The 9,344-nt window shown below is 38.6% G+C and overlaps 1 long non-coding RNA gene across 2 annotated transcripts; it reads left to right on the top strand.

Moving 5' to 3' along the window:
• The first annotated feature begins 6 nt into the window (after positions 1–6).
• Positions 7–9,120, top strand: LOC135327860 (uncharacterized). 2 transcript variants are annotated; one of them, XR_010388339.1, is made up of 3 exons: positions 7–147; positions 1,275–1,375; positions 8,937–9,120. It is a non-coding gene; the product is annotated as an uncharacterized LOC135327860 (long non-coding RNA). The 2 variants fall into 2 exon arrangements; XR_010388340.1 differs by lacking the exon at positions 8,937–9,120 and adding an exon at positions 4,907–5,326.
• The last annotated feature ends 224 nt before the right edge of the window (positions 9,121–9,344 follow it).

Genomic DNA, 9,344 nt, shown 5'->3' with positions numbered 1-9,344 from the left:
CATCTTCTCAGAGCATATTTTAAAGTTATTTGTTATATGCCTTTTTCATGTTTATTACAGTGTTCATATTCAAGTAACCTGTAATCCCTGCCAGCATTACAAATAGATCAAGAATTGTTCTTCATTAGCTGGATTTCCCAAACACAGGTATTGAAAAGATCCAAGGCTTTTGCTTTGGCTCGCTTCAGGACAAAGCAGTGTGATCTTAATGTGTAAATGAAATTGAAAAATACTTGAACTGTAATTGATATTAGACCTTTTTCTTATCTTTAGTAAGAGGGTTAACCTTTTTGCTTCATCCTCTATCATTTATTTAAAAATGCAGTGCTACTAATATCCTCCCGAGTATTGATGAATATCCCTTCTGCTATTAAAGGGAAGTGTAATAATAAAATACAGAACTTTATGTAGCCATATTATTTAGGGAACGTTCTTTAAATTAACTTTGCAAGTACTCTGGACGTAAGCATTTGGTCTTTTTGTTTTTTTGGATTTTTTTTTCTCCTCCCCTCTCCCTTAAGGCGTGCCGTTGCTCACATTTCTTCACTTTTTGCAGACTTATTCAGCAATACTTGACTATCTCTAGTGCCTTATTTAAAGTCCCTGCTCAAAAGTTTAGTATGATGGTTAATGTTTATACCTGGAGGAGAAAAGTTTCTGCTTTCCCTTATCTTTAAAAGAGTTGATCCATAATTCAGTCATATTTAGCCTTTAGCTGCAGCTATCTGAGAAATAATTTTTGCTCATTCTAAACAGTGACAGTCACCTTCCAAATTGTTAAAGATCTGAAAAATAAGAATAACTTTTTTTTTCTAATGCTCATGCTGACTGTCAGTGCTGAAGGCTCCCCCCCTCCCCCCCCCGTTGCTTCATTCACTACCACCATCTCTCCTCTTTTATGAAGGACCTTGTACAGTTTAATGTTATTGCCATCACTTCATTAGGAGGACTAATGTGTTTGTGACTGCTTGGTCTTGGTAGAAGCTGAGGATGCACAGAGTCCTTCCAAAATACTCTGATATTTTGCAAGCTGTTGCTTAGTGTAAACAACTACTTTCTGCTTGGGTAGAAATATGAGATTCCTATCTCATGACCTGCAGATCTTGCACAAAGGCATTCTTTGGAACACTTTTTGCTCTAGGTCTGCTTAAGGACTAGAAACGGATTTTTGTATTGTTAATTTCTTGTAGTTCAGCAGTATAAGCATGAATGAATATAATCAGGACTGAACTGTATCACACTTCTGTGTTTTTGTTGTTGTTGCTGTTTTGCAGGATTCAAATGTAAATATTGCCTCTTCAGCTGTTGCATATGTGAATCTAGCTAAAGACAGTGAAAGAACAGCGAGGAAAATGAAACCCAGTTCATCTATAGGGTGAGCAGTTATTTTTAGTGGTACTTTATAGCTAATGCATTCTGACAACATCTATATTTAAGGGGAAGAAAAACTAAATCAAAATTTAAGAAGTTTTCTCAAATGTATCTGTTTAAATGGTCTAGGGCAGAATTTCTGACATCAAATGGTAATGCAGAGATAGTATTTAAACTAGAAGCATTGTGTAGTGTCATAAACTTATTTCATTATTAAATATTCTACACTAAGACTGTAATTTCACATATATATTAAGCTGGCACTTAAAAAAAAACAAAAACAAAAAAAACCCCAAAAAACAAAACACCAGCCCTCAGCTTCACATTCCTGTTCCTTGGTGTCAGTAGAAATATTGGGCTAAGTGACAGTCTGGATCAGAGACATGAACCAAGTTAAAACATAAAAGCCACATCTTAGTTTTGGAGGGTCTGGGGATTATTTTTGATCTGGATTACTATGTTTCTGTTCTCCAAGTGACTATGCAAGTGTTTGGCTTGCCCAAAGGCAGGAGACTCATGAAGGACAGAAGTAACCAGAGAGGACAGTAGTCCTTTCGTGTTAGCAGAGTGCTACTTCAGAGTGGATTTGACATTCTGGCCGAAGAGTTAAATGTTTAATGTGGTTTGCATTTGTATATTTGCAAGCCTCCCTTCAAATATTTTTCACCTACTTGTGCCTTACAATTCTGTGAGTAAGCAATGTTCTGGGAACATGAATTTGTGTATAGAAGAGGGGAAAAAAAAAGGGAGGGGGGGGAAGGGAACTTGGATTCCAGGATTTCTTTTGCCCAGTAGAATCTACTACCTGTATTCACCTATATGCTAGTAGTTCAAGGTGTCTATGGATAATATGGATCTCTTCAGCTATAAATTTTCAATAGGGTTTATATAATAATCATTTGTAACATTGGCCCAATTTACAGATTTATATCTTTAATAGATGCTGTGAAAAATATAAGATACTACTTAAATGTGGCAGAAATAGTACATATCAGTACAGTTATCAACCATGTTTTTAAGCAACCTGTTGGATTCCAAAAATTTTTGAGAAGTTACATATTAAGACATCAGAAATGGAGATGAACATGTGAGACCATATTTGAGCATATTGTAATTCACTTTAAGAGATTGACAGTTGACTTCAACAAATATAATCGTAAATGCAAATGTAAACATCTGTTCTTGGGTATGGCTGAACCACAACCCACAATGACAGATTACGCAGGGAGGGGATTACAGCCATCTCCCTTGTTCCTTCTGCTGCTTTTATCTCAGCACTGCCAAATGTGTCTTATTTGTTCCTCATCCCGTGGCAAGGGAGTAGCTGGAAGCTCTCCCCCTCCATGGCTGTATCTTGACTTGACCAGCCCTCTTTTAGTCTCTGTATTTAAAACTTCAATTTAAGTTACTTAGTCTTACACTTGAAAATGAGTCTTTAGCTTAGTAAAAATCTAGAGAGATGCCATTTGAAAACGTCATCTTTTAAGTGACAGTTTCATTACTTTAGTAGTGAAAGAATTCTTAGTAAGAATCACTTCTTAGTAGAATTCTTTAGTATTTTTTTGCTGGTTCATTTGTGTCTTCTGTTTAGTCATATTGCCTCTGTGAGAGTACATGCAGATAGCACAGGCAGACAATATTTACTACAGCCAGTAGTTAAGTAAAGTGGTGGTGGTGGTGGTGTTTTTAACCTACCTTTAGAGAATACCATATCTTTTTGAAATGGCATTCATTGTAAATAGATGACCTGGCAAAATTAGATATCTAAGCAAGTTAACAACAGGCAGAAATAAAAATTAACTTCCTAGTTTTTAAACTTGTATTAAGAATAGTCTAGCCCTAATGTTTTCCATGATTGTGCTGCCAGAAAAAAAAAAAAAGAAAAAAGAAAAAAGCTGTGGGCAAGCTTTAAGTAATTCCATGTTGCACTTGCCAAACCAGCTCCACATGGATAATTCATATACTGAATTGCTCTTTGTTTTTAAATCTATTTTAAAAGCTTTCCCCCTCCTCTCCCCGTAGTGTGGTGCTGCTTTTAACAATATTTGATTCTGTGAAATGCCCCAGAGAATTAGCTGATACAGGAAAAAATTCTATATCATTGCACCAATGTTGTGCTGCTGGATTAAGCCTAGAACAAAATTGACTCGGTAGTTTAAGAGAAGTTATTCTTTTCTTTTTTCAGGCTAGTGAGCAATTGAAGGCAGACAAATCAGCATTATGGCTTGAAGTGGAGAGAAGATCAGTTATTGAGAAGGGTTGTGAGGGTAGTGTGGCAGATTGAGAACCAATTCCATTTGGAAAATTTTTTTAAAAATACAATAGCAACATTCTGTTAAAATGTTACTACTTGGTACCTTTGTCTGGAAAGTGAAATTGCCAGGGAGATTTCTGACAGCTCTGATGTGAAGAAAAAGATTCACACACTTGGGATTTTTAAATGGAAACACTTTCAGTGTCAAGGGTGTGCATTTTAAACTTTTCCGAATGTGAATAAATGGGGCTTGCCTCCCTGATTGCATGACTGTGCAGGGCAGCTTGTTTCCCCTCCCTCCTTGTCCCCCTCCCCCCCCCACCTCCTTATTTTTGGCAGTGTTTTTTCATTCCGTGGTGGGTGAGTAGTAACGGGCTAAAGGAATCCTTGAATAGTGCTGCTGTAACTGCAGATTCTGAACTGCAGATGCTAAACTACAGATACATATGTTACCAGTCTAAAGGAATGTGCCTATGCTCTTGAACATCGAAAACCTAGACACTCCCCTCCCACCGCCTTTTTAAGATAGGATTGCCCTCCAGAGTCTCTTTTCATCTTACATGCTGCTTCAATCTAAATGGAAATATTAAAACAAAACCTGTAAAGGTGCACAGAATAGTCATATTCATATTCTCACCAGACCAGGTGTTGATCTAAACCACTGGCAACACAGGAGGGAAACATAAATGCCTGTTCCCTGTTACCACTGACAGTAGGAGCCCACCCCTGTGTATGCACACAACATGCATTCATTGGTAGCATGTGCTGAGAGTGCAGCTTTGTTTTGCAGAAGCAAGGAATTGTGCTGTATGTATTTGACTTGTGAGACAAGGAAGAAGCTCTACTACAAGGCAGTCAGTGCTGCTCCTCAAGCCCTAGTGAAGATATGTATATGGTACTTTTAAAACAGCTTGCTCAGCTTCCAGTAGCAGTTTAGTGGGGACAATATGGGTCTCTGCTTAGCCTAATTTAAACTGCTTCTCATGAAAGCTCTTGTTTACCAGCGATGTTCCTGTCAGGCTCGTGTTTCTTAGCCTAGACTGCAAGCAGGGGACATAGAGTTATAACAGTCCCATAAGCTCCTACACTGATTTTACTTAGAAAGCCTCTTCATTCTTTGCATATGGGAACTGCCTATGCCTAAAGCTATGTCTGTATGTCATACGGGAGGGAAGGAGGGAGGAAAGATAGTTAAGGATCAGGCTGGGAGGGAAGAAAATCCATCATCTGAAAACTGTAAAGGCTTGACAAAAGACTTTTCTGTTCTGTTTACCTTGCCAGATGTTTCCTATTCCCAAATGAATGGTGTCTTAAGTGTGAAAAGAGTGGAATAATTTAAGAGATGAACTATTTGGGGTGCCTAATCTGAAAGACCCATTTGGGATTTGATGTTCAGAGGCAGATAAACAGTTCTGAAAATCAGGACCTCCAAAGGAAAATTACTACAAACAGCTTGAACATCTTGTGGTTTCTGAAGAGATGAACTGAAATTTTGAAACAGAAGTTAAATCCTCATGTGACAGCAACAGCTATTAACTATTGTATATATGTGCCTCTTTTGGTTTCTCTATGCTTCATAAAGACATGAAAAGTTTCTCTATAAACTCTTATTTTTACTGTTAAAAATATTTCCAGTTCTCTTATAAATCTGCTTAAGTGTGAGGTTTGTTTTGTTTTCTTTTCAAATTGCAAAGTATGAATGCAGGCTAGGAGAATTGTAGTGCATGCATTTACACTCTCTTGCATGCCCATATCCCTTTCACTGTCGCTGTGGTGTGCATATTTAGGCGTGCTACAGTGGAGCAACAACACACAATGCCATGACCACTATGGCTCTTTAAGCCCTGAGAGACACCTCGACAAGAGGTTAGGGTAGCTCCTGCAAGCAGCGTTGGGACAGACAGCAAATGAAGATGCACTTCTACAGCAAGCCAGCTTGAAATGACTTTGCTCAGCTTTTAGTAGCAGTCTTGCTAGAACAGTGTTAAAATTAGTTTGTGAGTAGACTGAGCTGGAGTATAACTGCAACAGTGCTTTGGAGGTGCTGATTGAATGCACCCTAATGCATGGGAGTTGGACTCACTTTAGGACTGAAACTAAGGTGTGTGAAAGGGAGGTGTCGAGAGAGGAAATATGTTGTTGCTGTTCACATCAGAATGTGTAACCTTAGGCCTCTCCCTATTAGTCTTGGAGATCCTGCTTCACCAAAACCACCTCCTCTAAAGCAGTGTTATCTGGGTTTGTTTAAAAAGAAGCAGAGCTCTTCTAGGTCCTGTCTCTGCAGTCCTAACCATGACATTTTCTATCTGACATCTCCAACAAGAGGATGTGGGAATTACCAGGTGTGAAAACTGAATCCTCAGAGAAGGGGCTTTAGGCAAGGTGTTTACTAGGATAGTGAGTTTCAGATGTTACAAGATTTGCTAGCATATGCTCCTCTGTTCCTTTTCTGTTTCTTGCTTCTGTTTGTGGGGAGGGCACAGCTCAATTCTGCATGAACTTTATTGGCTGTGCTAGCTAATGGGTACCAGAAGTTTTCTGTGCCCAGCCAAAACTTGGAGTCAGTCCTAGGAAACAAAAATCTGTGGTTCTGAGGGGGTGGGGAGCCAACAAAAGAGAAATAGGGGACTCCACCTCTTCCCTTCTCCCTGTCCCGGAAGTTATGTGGGAGTTTGTTATGGTGTCATCCTTGCAGGGATGCTGCCTACAGGACAAACTCAAAATACATGACCTCACTCATCTGTACTCTGTAAGAATGAAATACCGTAAACAAGGGCTGCCTGCAAATGACAGTTTGTGTTAGTCTAAACATGGCTGATACAAAAGGTCCACTGGAAACTTCAGAAAAATATTGGTGCCAAAAGCCTCATGAGCAAGACTTAATCAGCATGCTTCTGATTTTGGAAACCTCAGAAAATACCCAGTGAACTCATCCAGCCTTTTTTCTGAACTCCTGAATGGTCATTGAACCTGCTGTTGTCTTGTTTAAAGAACTGGAGTGTATTTCTTAAGGTGGCAAAGCTAAAATGTGTTCAGAACGTCCCCATCCCACCCCAGTGGAGTAAGACCGAGGGCCCACTGGTGTTTCTCTCAGTGTCAACTAAAGCACTGCTCTCTCTACCTCTCTCTTTTTTTCTCTTGCCCTCACACTACCTTACTTGTGCTATCAACCTAGTCACAAGGCAGCATAACAGTTTTAATTGGGGAACTGGTCTGGCACTTAAAATAGCCCAGTAAACAGGTTCTTCAATTTGACTTGCCGCATGGGTGCTATCCACAGCCTTGCTGGCACAGCTGAGGGGCTTGTGCAGTGGTGACAATAGGTAGCAATGGGCAGAGATCACTTAATGTGATACCAGGATTGAGACAAGGACTCATGAAACTTTTTATTTGATGTCCTATTGCCTTGTTACCTTAGGGCTGGTTCTTCAGGGTACAAGTTACATCTACTTAAAATCAATATTATTGAAGTATTCCGTATTGAAGGTGCCCTATTTTTTGGTATAAAAGTTCAAGCAGTGAATGAAGTAGTCCTTGCTTAATAAGACACAGGACACTGATATCTCATTTTTAAAAGGAGAACAGTTCCCAGTTAAAAGAAGCCTTGACAATTTGATGCTTAACTCCTTGAAATTTCAGGCTGCTGCTCTGGCAAGGACATCTTTGGTATATCAGTGATTAAAAACCTGAGTACTTTTTCAGGGTAAAACTTTATATGTTACATTAAAAAAACAAAATGAAGTATCTACAAAATACTTTGCTTTGTTTCATCTCTTCACTGTTTCAGCTATTATTTTTCCTTCTGTCCATATTCTCCAAGACCAGGTGGTGGGGCTAGTGAAATGCTGGTGCAGATTATCCATGTTCATTGATGAACTTGGCACTGAGGAGCTGTTACAAACCACTGTTGTTGTATTGTTACTATGTGTAGTTCTATTTATTGTTTCAGTTCCACTTCTGTCTGAAGATTTGTTATGTACAGAGGGTTTGTTTGTAAATTCCTTTGGAGTTTCTCAGCTTGGTGAGATCTGTAGGTTTTTTTTCAATGTTCTTTCTCTGCCAGAAATTCTTGGATGTATCCTTCCAATGTTCTATTGTCTTAGGCTTCTTGTATATGCTTTATGATTTTTTGCACCCTTACTTTCACTATTTATTATTTTTTCTCATTCATTATGGAGTTTCAATTTAAAAGTCATGAAGGGTATGCAGAATTATTTACTTATCAGTGTAAATTCCCTTAGAAAAGCTGTTGCCTTCTAAAACTTCATGGGAAGACCTGGCACTTTGCATGCTTTTCACAGAACCTTTGTGAGTTAGATGAGTGATATTGCTTTCTTTTTACTGATCAAAACAGGGAGGCACCAATTACAAATTCCTAATTCAGTGCAAAGTAAAGTCAGTCTTTTAATGCTTTTTTCCCCTCCCATCTCTTTTTTAAGTTTTCATACCACCACTGAGTCTACTTTTTTTGGTTTGAAGCAGACAATGGATAAAGAGCCTAATGAAAATAGCTATGGACATGGCAAATGCCAGATATTGAAAGAACATGCGTAGTACAGGATAAAATAATAGCAACTCTTGCATTCATATTGACCTTTGTCCTTTAATGCCAGAATGCTCTTGTGCTTCTTGAAAGCAGCATATTCAGAAATAAATCACTTATTAACCCCATCCTCACAAAACAAATAAGGCAGTTACAGCACAGTGTCACAGTCCTGAAAGGGAAGAAAAAGCCCTTGTTGTATACATGGTTAGGAATGTGTTTTGCAGATTTTTAAAGGCTTGGTTTAGACAATCTGAAACCCTCCCCCACCTCCCCAAAGCCCTACAGATCACTAGTATTCTGGAAGAGTCCTATTCAACAGCAGCATAATAACTTTATGTGGAATGATCTATTTATGTGTTTTGGATCCATTTTTTGGAATGCTCTAGGGAGATGTAATTCCCCTAAAATCATATGGATGCTATAAAATGCATTGAAAAGATTTTTTTTTTTTAACTACATAGAACTTTCTATCAGGGAAACCTTTCCTTTCTGCTCAGCAGCCAAGTCACTGTGCTCTGTGTAGGGTAGCCAGGGGTTAAATGGGTAAAACGGACCTAAGTGTTGTGAAATTTAACATTACTGCACCTAAATTTTGATTGCCTGGATTTGTTAACAGAATCTGGATTCTTTAGTGCTGTGCCTAAATTTCCTGTGACATAAGTCATGTAGTTGCACAGGAAGCCTGCTGAACAGATAACTACTTAAAGTGGCTCATAATAAATGCTGATGTATGTTTTAAATCACTTTTCTACCACCCTTTGGCAGATGCATGCTGGAAGGACTTCCATTTCCCTCAGATTTCTCCACTCTGGACCTCATGAAAGTATGTACCTGAGTCTTGAATTTTAAAAAGGCAAAAAATTTACTTTTTCTTTCTTTTCTGAAAATTACAGCTGGTCAAAGGCTAATGCTGCTTCTTGCAACAAGTCATTCTTGTTTTAGAGTCATTTTGTTTTGGAGTCTCTTCCAGAGGATGGGAGCTATGGGTTTGAATTCTCTCAGAAAAATGATAAGAGAGCTAAGGTTTCTTGCATCCTTGGTGAGTTTTCTAATTGTTGATCCATAAAAGGGGAAATACCTTATAGGTGTCCTCATGGGATACATAATGATCAAGGCTCTTGCATAAGCTAAGCAGAGGAACACAAAGCAGGCTCTTGAATGTTTTTCCTGAAT

Source organism: Dromaius novaehollandiae, chromosome 3 (assembly GCF_036370855.1).
Source record: "Dromaius novaehollandiae isolate bDroNov1 chromosome 3, bDroNov1.hap1, whole genome shotgun sequence".
Lineage (NCBI taxonomy): Eukaryota > Metazoa > Chordata > Aves > Casuariiformes > Dromaiidae > Dromaius > Dromaius novaehollandiae.
This window is presented reverse-complemented; position numbering and strand designations above follow the sequence as displayed.